Consider the following 24269-nt stretch of genomic DNA (forward strand, 5'->3'; position numbering starts at 1 on the left):
AGTTATAATACTTATAATACTTATGTATCAATAATAAACTGTACGTGTACTTCCTTGATTTCCCCAGCACCAAAAGCAGAACAGTTAACATTCGCTTTTCGATACTACAGTCTTTTGTAATTTAGCCCCAGAGCTCATTTAAAGTGCCCCATTATGCCTTTTCGAATATTAACTTTTATGCAGTGTGCCATGTAGCTGTATGTGAACAAACTATCAGAAAAGTTGTGAAGCCGACAGTGTACGATGAATAAAGTTGTCTAAAAGAAAAACAAACAAAACAAAAAAAAAGTCGGCTAGCAATCGCCTATACGATTCGTCAGGAATTCAAATCTTATTCTGTTATGGCTCTACACTAGGGATGGGCGATACCACTTATTTTCTTTTCAATACGATGCTGATATTTCTCAAGGCAGTATCGTCGATATCGATATCGATACCGATACGATTCTTCTGAACTAAAGTTTTAAATGGTGAAATTTATTAAATTAAATTACTAAGAGTAAAATGTGTAATGATAACCACTTAACTTTGTTTAAAACGCATTTTAACATTCAATACACTTTAATTGTAATTTATTAGGTTATATTTTTGTCTACATATGGTTCAAATGTGTTTTTTTTGTTTACACATGATTTAAATCTACAAATACTACTATGGTCACTTTAGTAAAACCATGGTTCATTATCATAAGGGACTGCCAGTGAGAGGCTGTTGCATGCATAAAATGCAACCTTTTTGTTCTGACAGTGTATGATTTCTATTAAAATTACAGAATAGAAGATAATCTTTATTATCTTTCAACGTTCAATTTAAATAAATGTAAATGCACAAACTATGTAGGCTACGATTTCCATTTGTTTATTGTGAAATAACTCAAACATGTTTTTTTTCTGTTCTCTGATAAGCATTGTTCAGGCCTTCAATTCAATCCTATCATACTATACGGAAACGCAGCCCTGTCACAATTTTTGAACTCACAGAAATAAGTGAACGAACTCTCTCATTGATGGATTGGTTCTGTCTTGCATCATTTGCGTGTGTTCAGATGAGCAGGAAAATAGTTCTATCCTACACATTACTTGCGAACAAAGGTTATTTGTCCAATTCAGTGCATTTTTACGCATCATTTTTTTTTTTTTAAATAAACAATCACTGGTAAATAAAATACACCTTAGTATCGATTTTTTTTTTTGTTTGAGAATGGATACTTTCAATACTTGCGTCAGTATCGATATATCGATACTTAGGATCGATACGCCCATCCCTACTCTACACCACAAAGTAACATCTGCATAATGTCTGCCCGTGTTCTACATCACCAACTTGCCTGCCCACAAACAGTAAAATTTCTGTGGTTAAAGGGTTAGTTCAGCCAAAAATGAAAATTCTGTCATTAATGACTCACCCTCATGTCGTTACAAACCCGTAAGACCTCCGTTCATCTTCAGAACATAGTTTAAGATATTTTAGATTTACTCCGAGAGCTTTCTGACCCTCCATTGAAAATGTATGTACGGTATACTGTCCATGTCCAGAAAGGTAATAAAAACATCATCAAAGTAGTCCATGTGACATTAGAGGGTCCGTTAGAATTTATTGAAGCATCGAAAATACATTTTGCTCCAAAAATAACGACTTTATTCAGCATTTTCTTCTCTTCCGGGTCTGTTGTGAGCGCGTTCACAACACTGCAGTGACGCTGCTGACGTACAACGCTGCTGACATGTTTTCTTTGTTATTGGGCGCACCAGAAAACACGTCAGCAGCGTCGTACGTCAACAGTCACAGCAGTCGCGTTCACAACAGACCCGGAATACAATCCTGACTAAAGTCGTCATTTTTATAGTATATAAAATAAAGTTGTCATTTTTATAGTATTTTGTCACACCGTGCCACTCGTGTCCAGTGTAGACACGGTGTAACATTGGTTTTGCTTTGTTTCACAGAACTAATCATTGCCTGGGTTGCGCATGTATGTGTGGGGCAGAACTATCAAAATAGGGGTGATACCCTTTTGGGGTAGGGGCGTGTTTGTTTAGGTGATTTAAAATGTCAACATTGGCTACCAGAAATCACTTACCCCACCTTAAACCCTTGACACTTACCACTGAGAAACGTCCTGCTCCAGTCCAGCTTGCGAATCAGTCTCTTTCGATCAGCCAATTCAACCGATTCATATTCAGACTTTGGCTCGAATTGGTAAGGTACAATCGATACCATGTTTTCTATGTACTGACTCCAGGGCTGTCATTCCATCATGGCAATGGGCGTTTCGATTCCGACATGTGCTGTACGCGGTAGACCAATCCAGAGCCAATCTCTCTACGGCACTTGACCAATCACAAAGGACTGTGCCATCTGACCAATCACAGCAGTAAGGGCTCACAGAAAAGGAGGGGTTTAGAGAGACGGATTCTTTGAACTGCTTTGCACGAGTCGTTTACGAATCATTTAGAAATGAGGTAAAATTTAATTATTTTTTGAGAAAATTAACGTTTTTTGACCTTGTTTTAGGAGACTCATAAAACAATATTAGCAACCTTAAAAATGGCATAATAGGGGCACTTTAATACCAGGTTCAGGTATTCATTCCTACTTAAAAAAGCACAGAAGAATCAGTTGCAAAGCAAAATGACATGCATTATACGACAATTGAACATAATATGAAACTCAAAAGAAAACACAATAAAATCATTTATATCATGAAGCAAAATGGCATACACGAATAAAATTTTTGACATTGTACTTTAGGCAGAAGCTCCATCTTTAAATTGATCTGAATTTCACAGTTGAATCTGCTGGTTTTGAAGATGAAGATTAACTTTATTCACTGTGAAAACTTTAGATAATGTTTCTTTGTCATGTCGCTTGTTATGACTGGTTAGGACAGATTTATCCAGATGATATTTTACTGCTTGATGTATTATTGTATAGCATTTGATGAGAAAGCAGCATCAGATCTAAAAGTGCTGGATCTGAAGATGATCTACTTAGAGCTCATCCACACGAAACCAGAGCTTTCCATATCCAAACTTTTATCTTCTCATTCTTCCGTAAACATGGCATCATCTCAAGAAATACCTGCGTACAAACAAAACCACTGAAACTGACTTAAAATGATGTAGTATTTATGCCAGACCAGTATGTGGCATTGTAATTCTACCGCAGAGATACACATAAAAAAGGAGATGACAACTTTGAGCATGTGCACCAACCTTGCGCGCAGTATACAAACCCAACACAACAACAAGAAAAGCTAGTGAAGTTAGTAAAGCTAATGGGCTTCTGCAGCACAAACACAAGCATGCAGTCCGCCTTTGTTATTGTTGTTACGTAACGTAGCAGTGTCTGACTGGGGTTGAGACATAGGGTGATGACATCGTGTCACAAAATTTACGGATTGGCTATACACAAAAACACAAAGGTGTTGTTTTAAGATTTATCCACTTTTTAAAAAAATAGCGTTTTCAGGCTCCCAAAATGCCAGATTTGTCTGGACAAAATGCAAATACGATACAAAATATTTACATATACAGCTAAATGCGTCTCCGTATGTACGCGGCCTTACTGTTATAGTTTTTTTGTATGCCTGTGTAGAGCAGATGAATCATCGAAACGCTTCCCACATGCAGTGCAGTGATACGGATTCTCTTCAGTGTGGATCCTCTTGTGTGTTTTCAGATTTGATGGATGACTGAATCTTCACAGTGAGAACCCTTATAAGGTTTCTCTCCAGTGTGGATCCTCTCATGTGTTTTCAGATGTGTTGACTGACTAAATCTCTTTTCACAGTGTGAACACTTATAAGGTTTCACTCCAGTATGGATCCTCTCATGTATTTTCAGGTCTCCTGACTTATTGAATCTTTTGTTGCAGTGTGAACACTTATAAGGTTTCTCTCCAGTGTGGATCCTCTCATGTCTTTTCAGATGTCCTGAATGATTGAATCTCTTGTCACAGTGTGAACACTTATAAGGTTTCACTCCAGTATGGATCCTCTCATGTTTTTTCAGGTCTCCTGACTGACTGAATCTCTTTTCACAATGTGAACACTTATAAGGTTTCACTCCAGTATGGATCCTCTCATGTGTTTTCAGGTCTGTTGACCTACAGAATCTCTTTTCACAATGTGAACACTTATAAGGTTTTTCTCCAGTGTGGATCCTCTCATGTATTTTCAGGTCTCCTGACTTTCTGAATCTTTTGTTGCAGTGTGAACACTTATAAGGTTTCTCTCCAGTGTGGATCCTCTCATGTTTTTTCAGATGTGTTGACTGACTAAATCTCTTTTCACAATGTGAACACTTATAAGGTTTTTCTCCAGTGTGGATCCTCTCATGTATTTTCAGGTCTCCTGACTGACTGAATCCCTTGTCACAGCGTGAACACTTATAAGGTTTTTCTCCAGTGTGGCTCATCTCATGTGTTTTCAGATGTGCTGACCTACTGAATCTCTTGTCACAGCGTGAACACTTATAAGGTTTTTCTCCAGTGTGGATCCTCTCATGCTTTTTCAGGTCTGCTGACCTACAGAATCTCTTGTCACAGTGTGAACACCTATAAGGTTTTTCTCCAGTGTGGATCCTCTCATGTTTTTTCAGGTCTCCTGACCTACTGAATCTCTTGTCACAGTGTGAACACTTGTGAGGTTTTTCTCCAGTGTGGATGCTTTCATGCAGTTTTGTATAGGTCGCTGAAGTAAAAGTCTTTTCACACTCAAAGCACATGTACTCTTCCACAGCAGCATGTATTTTCTGACCTACTTTCAAATTCTGTAGACGCAAAAAACTCTTACCACACAAATGACATGTATGTGGCTTCTTCTTTGCATGAACTTTCAAGGGTTTCTTTAGAACTGAAGCCCATAAAAACATTTTACAGCACTGATCGCATGCATGCTGCTTCTCTTCAGTGTGGATGTTCATGTTATCATTAAGGTTTACTGATTGTGTGAAACTCTTCCCACACTGATCACAAGTGAATGGTTTCTCTCCAGTATGAACTCTCATGTGACGCTCAAGACTTGTTTTGCCTGTGAAACTCTTTCTACACTGAGTACAGGTGAAAGATTTTTTTGCTCTTCTTTTCTTTAAATCTTTCAGTTTGGTTTGAGGGCAACTCAAACGTTTTTCTCCAGTTTTGACACGATTTTTCTCCTCAACATCACTTGATTCTTCATTCTTTTCTTTTTCTTCAATCAACTCTGAAATAAAAGTAAAAATTGTGAAATGTGAACATAAAAGTGAACCCTGATGTAACAGCCCTGCTTTCAAATTTTAGTCTGGAGCCATGCACTAAGTTCTACGGATGGTGACACCAGAAGCAGATTTGGTAGCGCTGGGGGGCTGGTGTCTGGGGTATCAAAAATAAAGATTTTAATCATAAAATTACTATGGTTTTGCATTAATAAATGCAGTTGCTAATATAATTACATGTTTATTTCTTGGTGATACACATGGCAGTAAAGCACTGAGCTTAATTTGGGAAGCATACAAAATTTATTTTTTCATATAGAAAATGTATATATTCTAAACTAAATATACCATTATTCTTCTATAGTATTATATAGAAATGACCAACAACTTCAATGAGTTTGATGTGCAATTCAATCACAAAGTGAAGAAAAGATTGGTGATTTGTAACTTTTCTTACTACAGTCGTGGCCAAAAGTTTTGAGAATTACATAAATATTGGACATTGGAAAAGTTGCTGCTTAAGTTTTTATAATAGCAATTTGCATATACTCCAGAATGTTGTGAAGAGTGATCAGATGAATTGCATAGTCCTTCTTTGCCAGGAAAATTAACTTAATCCCAAAAAAAACCTTTCCACTGCATTTCATTGCTGTCATTAAAGGACCTGCTGAGATCATTTCAGTAATCATCTTGTTAACTCAGAGTGAGAATATTGACGAGCACAAGGCTGGAGATCATTATGTCAGGCTGATTGGGTTAGAATGGCAGACTTGACATGTTAAAAGGAGGGTGATGCTTGAAATCATTGTTCTTCCATTGTTAACCATGGTGACCTGCAAAGAAACGCGTGCAGCCATCATTGCGTTGCATAAAAATGGCTTCACAGGCAAGGATATTGTGGCTACTAAGATTGCACCTAAATCAACAATTTATAGGTTCATCAACAACTTAAAGGAAAGAGGTTCAATTCTTGTAAAGAAGGCTTCAGGGCGTCCAAGAAAGTCCAGCAAGTGCCAGGATCGTCTCCTAAAGAGGATTCAGCTGCGGGATCAGAGTGCCACCAGTGCAGAGCTTGCTCAGGAATGGCAGCAGGCAGGTGTGAGCGCATCTGCACGCACAATGAGGCGAAGACTTTTGGAAGATGGCCTGGTGTCAAGAAGGGCAGCAAAGAAGCCACTTCTCTCCAAAAAAAACATCAGGGACAGATTGATCTTCTGCAGAAAGTATAGTGAATGGACTGCTGAGGACTGGGGCAAAGTCATATTCTCCGATGAAGCCCCTTTCCGATTGTTTGGGGCATCTGGAAAAAGGCTTGTCCGGAGAAGAAAAGGTGAGCGCTACCATCAGTCCTGTGTCATGCCAACAGTAAAGCATCCTGACACCATTCATGTGTGGGGTTGCTTCTCATCCAAGGGAGTGGGCTCACTCACAATTCTGCCCAAAAACACAGCCATGAATAAAGAATGGTACCAAAACACCCTCCAACAGCAACTTCTTCCAACAACCCAACAACAGTTTGGTGAAGAACAATGCATTTTCCAGCACGATGGAGCACCGTGCCATGAGGCAAAAGTGATGACTAAGTGGCTCGGGGACCAGAATGTTGAAATTTTGGGTCCATGGCCTGGAAACTCCCCAGAACTTAACCCCATTGAGAACTTGTGGTCAATCCTCAAGAGGTGGGTGGACAAACAAAAACCCACTAATTCTGACAAACTCCAAGAAGTTATTATGAAAGAATGGGTTGCTATAAGTCAGGATTTGGCCCAGAAGTTGATTGAGAGCATGCCCAGTCGAATCGCAGAGGTCCTGAAAAAGAAGGGCCAACACTGCAAATACTGACTCTTTGCATAAATGTCATGTAATTGTCGATAAAAGCCTTTGAACCGTATGAAGTGCTTGTATTTATATTTCAGTACATCACAGAAACAACTGAAACAAAGATCTAAAAGCAGTTTAGCAGCAAACTTTTTGAAAACTAATATTTATGTAATTCTCAAAACTTTTGGCCACGACTGTACAAAAATAGAGCAAAAGTTTGACAAAATTTGATTTCTTGATGATCTGATGTTTTATAATAGTTATTTTATAATTTCAAAATATAAAGCAAGTAGAAATGAATGACTAATAAGCCAAGAAGTGCTCCTCTGCTGCCATCTACTGGTTATTGTGGTAATTTGATGTATTTTTTAATTTTACACGTGTTTATTAGCTCTTTCCCAGCCAGCATTTTTTTTTAAAAAGATGCCAGCCACCGCCAGCGATTTTGATGTTTTTCACAAAAATTTGATGGCCTCCAGTATATTTTTCTGTATGAATATTTGAATATGCAATGCACCGAAATAAAGATCAGAGCCTGTACTTTTAAACAAAAAAACATAAATTTTATTCTAGCTTAACGCATTCTTTTTTAAAATCAACACTTGATTATAGGTAGGTTTCACAAAAAATGCATAATTTAGAGCAAAAAGATGAGAAAAACACATTTTTATCAAAAACTACATCTGTGAAGCGAAGACGCATGGGAAACAAGAATATGGACGATTTTTTGGTGGAAGGAACAACAGGTCAAAGAGAAAATGACATGGAAACAGAACTCAAGAGACTGTACTACAGCACTGTACATGCAGTGTTTGGAGAGATGTATCAGAGGTTTGGTGAACAGAAGTCACACTTACTGCGCTTGATCCGGAGAGTGAATCATTGAATGTTTTTATGGACCACAGATGCTCAATGCTTCACAAACGGAAGGCCCAGTTTGTTCAGCTGGCCTTCGAGAGGGATCTTACTCGAAGATGCACCACCGAATGGAAGGACACCGTTTTAAGGAAATTTAATATTCGCACGCGCTGCCTTCAGCTTTTTTAAAAGTTAAGTTATGCGTTTATTTAATTTACATAAGCTTAAATGTGAATTGTGGCTATTAGAACGTTAACAGCATATAATTGTCAACCTGTTTTATTTTTGTTGCAACGTGATTGTGGTAATACTGATTAGTTTGTGATTTTCTTCTTCACTTTACATGGGAAATGAGCTGACAGTCTGTACCAGGGATGTGCATTTCAAGCAAAAGTAATAATCGATAATCACTGAGTATTATTCGATTAGTAGTAGATAAAAAAGAGCATGTCCACAGTTCTACAGTTATTGGCGGTACCCTCTGTCACTGTCCCCCTTCCCCCGCTGGCCTGTACTCACACTGCCCTTCACGCTCCGCGCCGGTGTTCTGTCCATCTCTGCTACCCTCTTAGAGTTTGCTACCTTCCATGAAAAAAGTAGGTGGTACTTATATGGGCCCGCCAAACCGAAGGGGAGCTTTTAATTGAAACGAGAGAACTAATATTGAGCGTTACACGGCCCGGCGCGGGGCTAATCAGAATTCTCTGCCCGTGTCGCTGTCCTCATTACACAGCTGTTGTTGCAGCCATTATAATAGTTTAGTTTTGGTTTTTAATGGCAAAGTAGTCATATTTCATTTTGATTCTTTATTAATTTAATTCAGAAATATGATTGGAACATTTTGTTTGTTAAATTCAAGTTTGTTTTTAAAAAGCCTACAAAGCGGCCAGCCATGACCGTGAGTTGAGCATTTTTGACAGTTTATCCTTTTCAAAAAAAAAAAAAAAAGATTAGCGTCATAATATTTTAGGAATTAAGTCAAAAGTACGACAATGAAATCATGCCACACTGCATGAAGTAAAATTGAATATATTACACCTGTATACGCCGCCAAAAATTTATAAAAAAAAAAAGTATGTGGCACCTGTCATTCTTCACGTTTAACACGAAAAACAGCAATAGGCTTACTGACGATTTTTTAAAGTCAAACTGATTTATTTCACGAGACACTCGTTTGTAATTAAATTGTTCAGTTTTTTTAACATGCACTCAAATATTCGTTATTATTTTCGTGCTGCAAATATTAAACAGGAAAATATAATTGATCCACATGCCGCATGAAAGGAGCCGAATATCTCACTACAGATTAAAGAGCGTAAAAAACATTTATTATTTGTATTTTAATTCTATCTTTAAATTGATAGAAGACTGAGGCTTTGTGTTATAATAGAAAGTCCAAAGCTTATTGCGATTAAAACGTTACATATTATTTCCAAGCATTTATGCCATAATTAAAAGCTTGTGAATAATCACATAACATTATTTACTTCAGAAAAATCAACATAACAGACTCGAATTTTTAAATGGTTTAAAAAAATGTTTATGGTTATCATACCAGTGGAATATTACATTTTATTCCTTCAACAAATAACAAATCATTTTAATGCAGCTAGCTTGTAATCACGACTTGCATGGGAAACAGGAAGTTTCTCGTTCAGCACAGTGGAGCGCATCGTTTTGTTAACTTTGGGGTTCTTTATTTTTAGTCGTTTGGGACGCGGTGACACAGAAGACCCTCTCACAACATATTGCTTTATAAATTTATTGCGTTTGCCGCTCAGAAATGTTCACGTAATCATGCTGCACGTATCAGCAGTTCCCTGCTCCGGCGCGTTAGCGCTCACACTGCATGTGTACCGCACCCTGATTAAACTGAACTGCGCTCTGGCCCACCTCTTCAAACCAACCGTGTCCGAGCGCGGCACGGAGCGATCACATTAGTCAACCGAACTGGGCTTTGGGGGTAAGACGCACTCGGGCACGGTCCACATCCTTAGAAAATAATCGCACAGCCTAATCGATAATCGGTCATTAAATCGACTAATCAAATATTCGAAAATCGTGACCCATCCCTAGTCTCTACCAGTTGTATGAGTGTGCGCTTGCACTGTATTGGTTGTTTTTATGCCTTGTTATTGTTGCTGATTGCGTGCCCCCCCCGTTAGTTATGGTCTGGCGCCGACTCTGGCCGACGCAACAGGGTGCGGCGCGGGACAGATCTTGATGGGCAAGTGCAGGTGCGGGCAGGAAGAGACTCGTGTGCGTGCTTGGATGTGGGAGAATAAAATGATTTGCAGGACAAAACAGAAATTATCTAAAAGTAGGGTTGCACGGTTTACCAGTACTATGGTAATATCGCAATACTAAGGGTTTAAAATACTGCCGGTGCCACTGTATTTTTTAAATGGTAGTATCGTCATTACGGTTCTACCGTAAGTACTGTTGTATGTGGCTTGTGGGGCAGTTGCTAAAACGTCCGAACACTTGTGTTGCAAATTAACAAAATAGCATCTTTTCATCTTCTGTCATCTTTCTGCTGTTCCCTTTAAGCGTGCAAAAAACCTGTGTAGAAATCGCGCCCTATATACCATATATGGTATTGTGTTTTTTTTTTTGACAAGCATCTGATTCAGTTCATTTCAATTTAATTTGCAATGGTCTGTTCCTGTTAGTGAATACAATGAATTTAAATACAACGTTTGACAGGTTTCTCTTTGTGAGGTTTGGTTAGCAGTGACTGAAACGCAGCTTTACACACAACTGTCAGTTTGTATGTAGAGGATCTTGAGACTCCAGTAGCTTCAAACACCTGTCTGCTGCTCAGCAGTGGCTTTTTTACAGCTGGCATTACAATACAGTTCATATGTTTGACAGAAACTTTCCATAATAAATCTTTATCTTACCAATAACAAAATATCTTTTTGAAGCCTAAAAAAAAAAAAAAAAAAAAAAAATTACCAATGCACTCCCTTGTCTCAATACTGAAATATTTAATTTGATGAAAGAAAGAGACTTTGCTTTAAAAAGATGATTTAAAAACCAAGTTAAATAGTGATAGGCATAGGTTCACTTCATTACGTAATCAAGTAATCAAAGTGATCAGAAAGGCTAAAGCCAATTTTTTTATGACAATTATTAATGAGGGAAAGGGTAACACAAAACTGATCTGGGAACAGATTAAGAATGTGATGGGAATTAGCCATAGGCTTAGAAACCAGTTAGAGTTGAACCTGAATGGTAAACTAATACAAGATCCAGCACAAATTAGCTGTAGCTTTTAATAAATATTTTATCAATTCTGTGGATGAAATCGCACAGAATTATCCCCTAACAACTGGAGATATTGTCAAATTAGATGAAAGCAAGCCTTCTTTTAGCATTCAACCTATCTCTGAAATTAAAACCCAGGCAATTATTAATTCTCTTAAAATCTCATCAGTGTAACACTAATGAGCGGATGGTATTCAACCATCTGTTTCATATTAATAAATCCTGACTCTCTAACACATCCTGCACTCAGAGACAAGAACTTAAAAAAAAAAAAGATAAGGACTTTTGTTTTACAACATCCTCCAACATAACTCCCCACTCGGGCGCCGCGATGTCGACGACATCTCAGCCCTCGTGACATTTATTACACCTTCGAGATGATCCAGAGACACTCTCGTGAGCATCAAAGGAAAGACAAACACCCGCCTTTTTACTCACAGCACGACAACATTCCAGACACACACACACACACACAAGCATTTCTGGCTCACACATGAACATTTTTGATAAAACTACCTCTAAATGTATTAAATGTATCTCTTTATGTGCTTAGATGTCTTCACGTGATATAGTGGAATAGATATAATGTTTACTGTGTGTTTAATCAAACTTTACAAAACTTTAAAAAAAAAAAAACCTGCAAAAAATTAAAACTTAATCACAAACTAAAATTATTTGGGTGAATGACGGATAAGGATTTAAAATGTGAAAAAAAATAAAACTGGCAAAAAATTTAAATTTTAGGACTTTCTATACTTATTAGAGTGTTGTGTATGTAATGCAATGATATTTACACATTTCAAGAATGTAATTAACCATTTTTTTTTGGTGAAACAGATCTTTTTCCCCATGAAAATGTCATTCCTGGGGTAACGTAATGAATTTTTTAAATTAATTAAATTTCTACCATTGTTGGCATATAAAAAATGTACTGATCTCCATATTTGGAGCTCAACAAACAATTAGTGCTCAGAAAAACTACATTTTAATCACCAATTAATATAATCAATTTGGGATTTCATATAGACACGGGCTCATTTTTGGGCTGCTGCTAACTCAAAATTCAGAACCAAATAAAAAAAAAACCTGGAAAAAGTTTAAAAATGTTTTCCAATAAAGTAAATAAGACTTATTTTATCATTAACTCAACAAAAAAAAACTGAATTGTGTAATTTAACACACAAATATGGGTTAAATGAATTGCCCGTGTCATTGTTAGCCGGAATGACATACTGTTAGACGGAATGACATTCTGCAATATTTTCTCTCAAAAAATTAGCATATCATGAAAAGGTTCTCTAAACGAGCTATTAACCTAATCATCTGAATCAACTAATTAACTCTAAACACCTGCAAAAGATTCCTGAGGCTTTTAAAAACTCCCAGCCTGGTTCATTACTCAAAACCGCAATCATGGGTAAGACTGCCGACCTGACTGCTGTGAATCCGAAAGGCCATCATTGACACCCTCAAGCGAGAGGGTAAGACACAGAAAGAAATTTCTGAACAAATAGGCTGTTCCCAGAGTGCTGTATCAAGGCACCTCAGTGGGAAGTCTGTGGGAAGGAAAAAGTGTGGCAAAAAACGCTGCACAACGAGAAGAGGTGACCAGACCCTGAGGAAGATTGTGGAGAAGGACCGATTCCATACCTTGGGGGGGACCTGCGGAAGCAGTGGACTGAGTCTGGAGTAGAAACATCCAGAGACACCGTGCACAGGCGTGTGCTTTTGAACCGGAAACAGCGGCAGAAGCGCCTGACCTGGGCTACAGAGAAGCAGCACTGGACTGTTGCTCAGTGGTCCAAAGTACTTTTCGTTTTCGGATGAAAGCAAATTTTGTATGTCATTCGGAAATCAAGGTGCCAGAGTCTGGAGGAAGACTGGGGAGAAGGAAATGCCCAAATGCCTGAAGTCCAGTGTCAAGTACCCACAGTCAGTGATGGTCTGGGTGCCATGTCAGCTGCTGGTGTTGGTCCACTGTGTGTTTTATCAAGGGCAGGGTCAATGCAGCTAGCTATCAGGAGATTTTGGAGCACTTCATGCTTCCATCTGCTGAAAAGCTTTATGGAGATGAAGATTTCATTTTTCAGCACGACCTGGCACCTGCTCACATTACCAAAACCACTGGTAAATGGTTTACTGACCATGGTATTACTGTGCTCAATTGGCCTGCCAACTCTCCTGACCTGAACCCCATAGAGAATCTGTGGGATATATGTGAAGAGAAAGTTGAGAGACGCAAGACCCAACACTCTGGATGAGCTTAAGGCCACTATCGAAGCATCCTGGGCCTCCATAACACCCTCAGCAGTGCCACAGGCTGATTGCCTCCATGCCACGCCGCATTGAAACAGTCATTTCTGCAAAAGGATTCCCGACCAAGTATTGAGTGCATAACTGAACATAATTATTTGAAGGTTGACTTTTTTTTGTATTAAAAACACTTTTCTTTTATTGGTCGGATGAAATACGCTAATTTTTTGAGATAGGAATTTTGGGTTTTCATGAGCTGTATGCCAAAATCATCAGTATTAAAACAATAAAAGACCTGAAATATTTCAGTTGGTGTGCAATGAATCTAAAATATATGAAAGTTTAATTTTTATCATTACATTATGGAAAATAATGAACTTTTTCACAATATGCTAATTTTTTTTAGAAGGACCTGTAGACATTAATAAGCAGTTTATAAATACAGCTATAAATGCTTTATTTTTTATTTAAAAGCATATCTATAATGTGTTTAATAATTGTATTTTCATACTTTAATTTCATACTTATGGATAGGCTTATAAAATCAAGCATTAAGGATTTATAGCTGCATTTATAAAATTCTTATAAATGTTAAGTAATGCTTTATAAACAAATTAACTGTTTAATGATGCTTAACTAATGATTAATAACGTTTAGTTATTATAACGTATTACCAAAATGTGGATATATTAATAAAAATGATTACCATTATTCATGATTTGACCATTAACATTACAAAAGTTCAATTCAATGATAATTGAATGTGAATCATATGAAATCAAGATGAATGACAGCAAAAATATGGCAAAAACATACAATTATGTAAATAATGTTAATGTTAATAATATAACTATAATAACTATACCTAAAAGTATTACAAATGTTAATTAAAAACTAGATTGTTATGCCTATGTCATTCTGGATAACGGATGACATGTCCTGGCTAACAGAGGGTTTTTTGTTATCCAAGAATGACATGTTGTTATCCAGGAATGACAAAGTAAACATTTTTTTATAATCAGGCACTAATTTAACCACCTATGGAAAACTAAAACTTAGCCATCATCGCTTTAAGGTAATCTTTTAGATCAAATAGATAGTTTTTTAATATAAAAACATTATAAATAGTTTATCAGTGTTATCCAAAAGGGACACATGATATTGCTACAAAGTGCATCAGTGACCGAAAAGGTCAAAATATCAACATTTTAAGAGACGCTTACTCACCTTTGCACATGTTCTGGTGCTCCTTCAGGGTCTTCTTTTTGATACAATATTATGTCACATGACATACCACAATGCATTATGGTCTAAAATGGTCATTGGTGTCTGTTATCCAGGAATGACATTACAGAAATCACAATTTGGGGACAAAAGTCTTTCTGTCATTAAAATGTAATTAAGCTTAGTATTATAACCATATTTGCAGGGTATCGTTTTAAAACATCAATACAATTATGCCCAAGTAGATTTTAAATATTTTTATTTTTAAATTTTTATTGTATTTTTGTATTCAGATTTTTAGTCGGGACAGTTACCCGGAATGACATTTTGGGACTTTTGAGCTCAATAGATCCTTAAAGATTAATTATTTTATAATGAATTCTCACATGAGTAATTAAAGAGGGGAAAGTTGAGTCATTTAATGAAATGCATTTAAAAATGTATACATTTTTAATATTATGAATATGCTTTGGACACCAGAATTGACACGCCACGTCATTGACCCTTATGGTGTCTGTATGATCGTAGAAACCCGACTGTGACGAATCTCAACGGCAAATTACAAAAAGATGCATTGTTTCAGAAGTACAATCTCTCTGAAGAAAAATGTATAATTTTGTCATCGCCATAAATTAGACCAGTGGGCTGAAATCAGCAGACAAAGAAGATTTTTCTCCCGCCTCAGTTTCTCACACCTCATTGGTTCATAAGGTGACATAGGATGTGAACCAACCTTTCAATAAAAACAAAAGAAAACCCTTGCTCGTGGCATTTCCGCCAGAGAAAGAGGGGGGTTTCCCAGCTTTGCGATCGGACTTCTCAAGAAGTCCCTCCGTTTGTTCTTCTTTACTTTTTCGTTTATCTTAGTTTTTTCTTTATTGTCTTCTGATATTTGACTTCGTTCAATTGTCCTCACGAGCCAAACAAACTTAAGTCTAATCATCTTTTTGGCAAAGTTTACATTCGCGTTAACCATCGAACTCACGCATCATCAGCTCCGGACGGACAACGCAGAAGCTACAACAACGGACAATTTGAGCTCAGCTACACACAAGAGCCAGATCAAAGCAAGTACTTTCTTATATCGCAACTTAAAAATTGCTGTTTAAGGTTGTCTAGGCTATTCCACTTTTGTGAAATTATCCAATGACTTGGAGTCTCTCACAAAGTTAACCGTTTGAAAATTGTCACTGAGATCTGCCTTCCCTTTTTCTCTCTCTAACTTTTTCTCTTTCTCTCCCTCTCTATCTCATTACTATTTTCGTTTGATTATCTTGTTTAAATTGTATTGTTTGTTTTGCTATATACTCATATTTACTCTGTGTGAATTGTAGTTATGTACTCTTTAGTCCGCTTTTATTAAATACCATAATTTGCTTGAATTGAACCGTTTTATTGCTCATCAAGATCGAAGTCCCTGAATCTTGTAATCTAAGCTACAAGCTTTGTTTTCTAGGAATTAATTTCAGTAATCTAAATACTACAGACACAGAAAATATTGTTCTTCCTGATCAGAAGATTAATATTTCTTGGAGTTTGTAAGAAGGGTATTTTTATTGATATTTGATAAGGGAGTCTAGCATCCAGTTCGTGGGATGAACAGATTGTCTAGATAACTTACATTAATTCTAGTAAAGATTACCTTTAAATGATTAAAGATTCCCTCTTTGGGGAATTTAATATTTGTAAGTAATAAGCACATCATATTCATAGACTCATGAATATTCACTTCATTTGAGTTAATTATTCCCCAGAAAGTGATTGTTGCTACATCAGCAAAAGATATTTATGGAATGGACTCTAAAATGGTTAAATTCCTTAAAGAACATCTAGCCTACCCTATTACACAGATTGTAAATCAGTCAGTATTTGAGGGGGTATTTCCAACTACCTGGAAGACTGCAATTGTAACTCCCATATTTAAGTCAAATGACCCTCTGAACACATCTAACTACCACCCAATTAGTATTTTACCTGTGGTCTCTAAGGTTGCTGAAAATGTGTATCAGAGCAGCTTGTCTCCTTTTTTAATAATAGTACATTCACCCTTCATCCGATGCAGTTTGGCTTCAGGGCCCATCACTCTGGAGAAACAGCAAACTGTTTCTTTTTAGAGACTGTTCGAGCAATGGTGGACAAGGGAGGTGTTATTGGTGCTGTGTTTTTGGATCTTCATAAAGCTTTTGACACAGTCAACCATCAGGTCCTTATTGCCAAACTCTCTACTTTTAATTTCTCTCCTTCTGCAATCAAATGGTTTGAGTCATACTGGTAGAACTCAATACGTTTCTATGAACACCCATCGCTTATTAGCTCTTAATTTATGCACAGGGGTGCCACAAGGATCAATACTTGGCCCACTTTTGTTAAGCCTATATATCAATGATCTGCCATCAGTTTGCCCTGATATCAATACAATAATGTATGCAGATGACACTGTCATTTATGTGCATGTCGAATCTTTCTTAACCATCTTTCAAATTTTACATAATACTGCTCCTGCTCTTTTTAATTCATTCATAATCCAATGTAATAATAGCAGTCAGAATACCAGAAGCACCACACGAGGCGAACTTCTAATCCTATTCAGGAAAAGCACGTTTGGTCAATTATCATTTTTTGTTACAGCAATACAAAACTGGAACTCATTACCCACTACAATCAAAAACATACATACATACATACTCTACTTTTAGTATGTATGTACCTTAAAAACTGCCTGTCTAACAATTATAACTGCACACATTAATCTGATAGATGTAATGTGTATTAGATGTGACATGGTCATGCTTCTGCCACTCGATATCTGCTGCCTGCCTCAATGTTATGTCCTGTATGTGCTACAATGTGGCCTCTGTGTGATAATTCTTTGTGTCGATTTGTACTGTTTTATAGCTTGAACTGCTTTTATGCATTTGCAGTTTGTGCTTGCTTGTCTGTGCTTGTCTTAATTATGTGCCACTTTGCTCGTATGTCTAACTCCTTGTCTAGCTATGCTGTAAATATGAATATAATTGTAATGTATTTATTTGATGTATACCTATTAACAACTGGCCGGGGACTACAGCTGGAAATTAGCCGTAGAGGCTAAAGCTGCTCTTTTTATGAAAGGAGACTGTCCACGTTATTATAAACTAATAAACTAAACTAAAACAAATCTTTTGACAGTTCAATCATTTCTATTTGCTTTTCGCAAAATACTGTTTGTTTTGATGCCTTTTGCAAGACATTGCATTGTTTCATACTTTTCATCTTCAGAAAGATCTTTCTTCACCATATTTCATGAGAACTGTGACTTGCTTAATAATGTGGAACAACCTCTTTAAGTGTGGTTTCCATTTACCTAAGAAGACCTGGCAAACTATTGAACAAACCTGTCTGAGATTGAGACCAGTTATCTAAAAAGATGTGAAAAACAACAAACAAAAAATCTGACTCTTTACTGTACTGAAATCCTATTGATATGTCACTTGCATAATAATTTGGAATGCAGTGTATATAGTATGTATAAATATTTTTTTGCTCTTTTGTCCACCTTCTGGATGAATGGTTTCCATTCTTTATGAAGAATGCCCTTTATAATGTTTATAATGTTCAAATCAGCTTGTTTCGATCCTAAACATATTTGTGTTTTGAATGAATTGGGCGAGTAAATTGTGTAATGAGTAGGGTTGGGAGATATATCGAACGATATGATCATGCGTATCTAGTCAGTAAAGCCGGTTCCCTGATTACCGCTAAATCGCCATCACCTGCTTTCAAATGGAGCGGCATTTAATAGACAGAGCCATAGTTCACTGACAAGGTATGCAATATCGCGTTCATTATCGAAGGCGATTCATAATGAATGCGATATTGCGTACCTTGTCAGTGAACTACGGCTCTGTCTATTAAATGCCGCTCCATTTGAAAGCAGTGTGATGGCGATTTAGCCGCTAATCAGGGAACCGGCTTTACTGACTAGATACGCATGATCATATCGTTAGATATATCTCCCAGCCCTAGTAATGAGCCATTCACAAAGTTCCGTCTGAGTAATCACTTGCTTCATTGCTGAAGTGACCAAACGTTTCTTTTGAATGGCACTGTCAATAAATTAAGAACCAACCCAACCTACTTTATATTTTACCATCCAAATTAAATCCATAAAACAATAATTTTTTCAAAAATATAATATAATTTTACATTAAATAAAAAAAACAAAATATACAAAAAAAAAACAAAAACTCATTTATGGCAAGCACCTTCTGTGCCAATTTTGCAGTTCTAAAATGTATTTTGCGTACACTGATTTCATTTGATTAATTAAAAAATGTCATCACACTGTTTTTATTTTATTAAATGTACAGTACTTAAAAAAAATATGAAATGGGCAACTGAATAAAATTAAAAATGTAAAATGTTCTGTATTCTATTTTATTGAAAAAAAATATGAAATGGGCAACTGAATATAATTATTTTTTTATGTTCAAAATTTTAAAAATGTTTATGCATTTTTACAAACAAACAGAATTTAAGTAATTAATTTCATGAGTGTTCTTGAGTTTTTCAAAGAGCCAGTTATTCATTCTCATTAAAAAAAATATTCTGAGTACAATTTTGGTCTGTTTTTTTTTTTCTATCTTAGTATTTCTGACATTTTGATTCATTTTGTAGATCTGAATTTTGAATTAATACAATATGGCATGGTATCGCGATACTATTTGGTATCTTGATACTTCAGCTGGTATAGTATCGAAACATTTGTTTATGGTATCGTGACAACCCTAAAACAAAGTGTCTAAAACATAAAAAAAATTATTCATCTGTTGCACAAAAGCAAAAAGAACAACTCATATTGACAGTAAAATGTTTGACATGGCAAGCTAGGCATGGGTGACTCATGAAATCATTAAAACACCACGGCACTAATGATTTTAAATATAAAATGTGTAATTTAGTAATATAAAAAAGCATCAGAATAAAGACAATACTGTTCTCTACCTTGCACAATGTGTATTTTCTATTTGAGAATTAATTATTTTTCTATTTTACTACATTTTCTGCTGAAATTCTCATTACCGCAATGTGTCTGGGTGTGTTAAACAAATTAACAAAAATATTTAGAAAAAAAAAAAAGGATGTTCTACTAGATTTTAGATAACAGGAAAAATAATTTACTGAATATTCATGTATAATAATAATGAAAACAATTAGGAAAATTGTGTGTCCATGCCTGATGTTCTCATCCTCCACAACATTTTTTAAGGACTGTTTAAACATACAGAATTTAAATAAAGTTTGATTTTCAGTGAAGAAGCACATGGGCCAGTTACTTCAAGATGGCTACCAGGTAAGATCATCTCTTTATATCTCTCCAGTTAAATATTAAATATTCTATTGTCAGACTGTTAACACAAGATTTTTATTATCATTACCGAAACAGGAAGTTTTCTACATTTCGAATATTGTTAGATTTACAATTTTTTTTTATGAAAATGTACTTTATAAGGGTCTAATTATATGCACTGAGAAAAAGGCCAGGTTGACAAAGTTCAGGGAAAAATTGTACAGCAACCCAGAACTGCTCGAGGAGTACAGAAGGAAGGAGAGAGAGAGAGGTTAGGCTTGGAGATGTTACAACAGGAGTAATTAGAAAAAGAAAAAAAAAAACACTAGTGTTAGAAAATGTACATGAGTACGTACATACACACACACACACACACACACACACACACACAACCCTTTAGCCACTACTATAACAGGACTTTGGTGCTGGATTGAGTTTATTTTTCATACTGTGGGTAATTCCCGCTACACTAAGGTTGTGTGACTCTTAAAGTGACAGCAGGCTAATAAATTTGCTGCACTCTGCCATTAATTTTAATTAAAAACAAACTTCAGTAGTTTAAATTGTTAATAATTTTGTTATCGTTCATTAATAATTTAATTAAACAATAAATAAACAGTTATTTGTTCTCCTGTTTGTATTTTTATATTTTTATATATTTTTTTTGTTTTTATTTTCTTGATTACTTATTTTTTCAATTCATTTCAACAAACAAACAAACAAACAAACAAACACACACACACACACACACACACACACACACACACAGAGTAAGCATCAAGTCTATACTATATGATCATGTGTTCTAGGCATGGGCCGGTATGAGATTTTGACAGTATGATAAACTTAAGCAAAAATATCACGGTTTCAAGGTATTGTTGTTACAGCTCTGAAATGTGTTATTTTTAAATGACTGGGTAAAAAAAAAAAAATTCCCGCTGGACAATATATTTTGTTTTTGAGCAACATACAGAATATTAGAAACAGTAGAATTAGTTAATTTTTTTCTTTGATTTGTTTCCTAAAAATAATTTTTTTTATTTATGCTTAATTTAACCTAAATATGTAATTAGTTATTTAATTTTAGTTATGTAATTCATATACATATAATTTATATAATTTCATATCATTTAGTTATATAACAATAATCATTAACATAATTTGATTTAATAATAACCCAATTTGTAGCAAAAACAGAATGTTCTGACAAGCTTTGTGAAATTATACCATGTAAACTTTTCAGAAGACAGTCAGCTCCCCTCAGAAATATTCATATAAACCCACAAATCAATACTGATTTTCTTCCAAGAGTTTGTACACCATGAACAGTGAGTGATCTGCCTGCTACAGTATTTTTCTCTGTGCATCTGTCTTCAGCATCTCCGGCCTGTGTTAATGGGCGTTAACAGACTTCATATTTTCACATAAATGACATTTTGGAAAATTATTGCATTACAAAGCAGTTTGTGCAAGTCCAGAACAGAGATCTCCAACAACCCAAAAAACTGCCGTACTGCTCCCCGATCTCATAAAGGCCAAATTATATTTCGGCCGTCTGCACAACATCTTCATCACGTTATTTTCGTCATCAAGAGGGCTCGCGGACAGCCGCACACCCTGTGGTACTGCGCCTGTGTCAAGCTCATCAGTCCGCGCTCATCTGCGGTTGAGTATGCTTATGAAAGCGGTGCGCGAGACTGAAAGGAATGCTGCATGTGAAGTGTACCCGGGTCATGCTACGTGACTGACCGCCCGCTCGCACCAACCGGAGGAGGAGGGGTCAGTGTTACTCTCTACACTGCACTCAGACTGAGGGATTAACTCTCTTTCGGTCTTTGAGGAGACATGGAAACCGGCGCATACCGCAGGAATGGTATAATGGAAAATATTAGTGGTTTTGAAACCGTGAAAATTTCAAATCGCGGTATACCTTGAAACCGGATATCAGCCCATGCCTACTCCTGAATAACTTTTTTATTTTTATTTTAATCAAAGTATTCTTATTTCAGTTTTGATTTAAGAACATGGGTTACTAAGGTTTAACATATTTAGCTCTTTAGTGTTTTTATTATTATTATATTTAATTGTAACAGTTCTGTTTTGTTTCAAGTTACTATTAGAGTGAATAAGGTTTTCGATGAGTATAAATAACTGTATTGTGTACTGAATTCTCAGTTTGGTCTAAACAAGTGAAAGTAACTGAGTATAATTGTAATTAAGTTCAACTGATACAACATACACTATTCTCATAAGTTCTAAAACTTAGCAAGCTTAGCTGTTTTTGAGTTCCCAACTTGTATATTTTTTTCAACTTTTTTAGCGTGATGACATCAACTCAACTCCCCCAAAAAAATGGGATACAGACACCAAGACAAATAAATACATCTACACCAAAAGAATCACCCAAAACAAAGAAAAGAAAGACAACAATATCAAAATTGAGGGAAAGTTGCGCTACATGGAAGAGAAGCTTCTGGAGAGGACTAAAGAGACTTTAAACCTAAGGAAAAGACTGAGAAGACTTGAGAAGTGAAAGAGAAAGCTGGGACTTGTGAACATGGAAGGCAGAGAGGTCCAAAAAAAATCTAGAAAGAGAGGTCACCAGAGAATAATACCCAACAACCACAGAACATTAATGCGCAGAATTGTTAGCCGCTTCTTTCATCAAGATGAAGTTTTGACTGTTATAAATGGCAAAACTGGTGAAATTCGAAAAAAGGGCCAGATATTTCGCACGAGAGCCTTGACAGACAACATGGCAAATTTGTCTCAGTTCTGTAAACTTAAGCCATTTCTTTGTCTCAGTTCTGTAAACTTAAGCCATTTTGGATTGTCCACCGTAAAATAAAAGATAGAGAAACATGTGCTTGTTCACATGAAAATTTTGGCCTGAAGGTAAAAAAGCTGCATCAGATAGGAATCATAGCCACATCCTCCCCAAGGGACATTGTGCAGGCCAGTGTGTGTAGTGACCAACACATCCAGCAATTACAAGACATAATTAAAAAATTACCAAAACACCCCACAAAAAAAAAAGGTACAAAAAAAAAAGAAAAGAAGGGCCCACTGAAGAGAAGGATTTGAGGAAAGTTTTTCTTGAGAAGAGACATACCTCTAGGGCTGTGCAAAAAATCGAATACGATTTTCATGCGCATCTCATCAGTAAAGACGCTCCTGTAATTAGTAGTATATCTCCAGCACGTGCGTTCAGATCAGGGTTGCCAGGTTTTCACAACAAATCCTGCCCAGTTGCTTCTCAAAACTAGTCCAAAACTTGCCCAATCGCGTTTCCAGGAGGTTCCCCGATAAAAATTGCATCCCGGGGTTAAAATGTACATTTTTCGGCAGGGTTCCCTTGGTAATATTCACATTTTAGGGGCTAAATATCACGTTATTGGTATTGGGGTCGCTTCAACCCGCGAACATGGAAAACAACCAGAGACTTGGCAACACTGGTTAGCATTTACTACACAGAGCCATAATTCACTGACAGTCTACACAAAATCGATTTTAAAATCGCAGGCAATTCTTTCTCGATTTTGAAAGTGATTTTGTGTAGCTTGTCGGTGGACTACGGCTCTGTGTAGTAAATGCCGCTCCACCTGAACCAGTGTTGCCAAGTTTGCGGTTGTTTTTCATGTCCGCGGGTTGAAGCGACCCCAATACCAATAACGTGATATTTAGCCCCTAAAATGATAATTTTACCAAGGCAACCAAGCCAAAAAAACGTATATTTTAACCCCGGGATGCAATTTTTATCGGGGAACCTCCTGGAAACGCGATTGGGCTAGTTTTGGACTAGTTTCGAGAAGCAACTGGGCAGGATTTGTTGTGAAAACCTGGCAACCCTGATCTGAATGCACGTGCTGGAGATATACTACTAATTACAGGAGCGTCTTTACTGATGAGATGCGCATGAAAATCGTATTCGATTTTTTGCACAGCCCTACATACCTCCATTGAAAAGCTTGTAGAACTGACACAGGACCACCTCTCAAACTTCTCAAGACACATTTACAACATACAGCATCAGTCTGAGAGACTGAGGAATTTGAGAGAGTCCCTTACCCAGAATGAAGTAGTATTTCATGTTCACAATAATGAGAACTACGCTTGTAAATATAGCAGAGAAATAAAAGAACCTCACTTTGGAGGTGGCAATCAGCAGGTAACTGGAGTTACTTATTTCAGTGGGGGGAAAGTGAAGTCCTTTGCATCCCTTTCAGACTGTCTTCAACACAATGCCATAGCCACATGGGCTCACCTTGACCCAGTACTGAGGAGCATACGAGAGGAGCATCCAAATGCAAGGACCATCC

At 36.5% G+C, this 24269-nt stretch overlaps 1 pseudogene; it reads right to left on the reverse strand.

Annotated features, from left to right (window-relative positions):
- Positions 1-1697: 1697 nt before the first annotated feature.
- LOC122144120 overlaps positions 1698-24269 on the reverse strand; it is a 28148-nt pseudogene continuing 5576 nt past the window's right edge.

The sequence above is a fragment of the Cyprinus carpio genome, unplaced genomic scaffold, assembly GCF_018340385.1.
Source record: "Cyprinus carpio isolate SPL01 unplaced genomic scaffold, ASM1834038v1 S000006593, whole genome shotgun sequence".
Classification (NCBI taxonomy): Eukaryota; Metazoa; Chordata; class Actinopteri; order Cypriniformes; family Cyprinidae; genus Cyprinus; species Cyprinus carpio.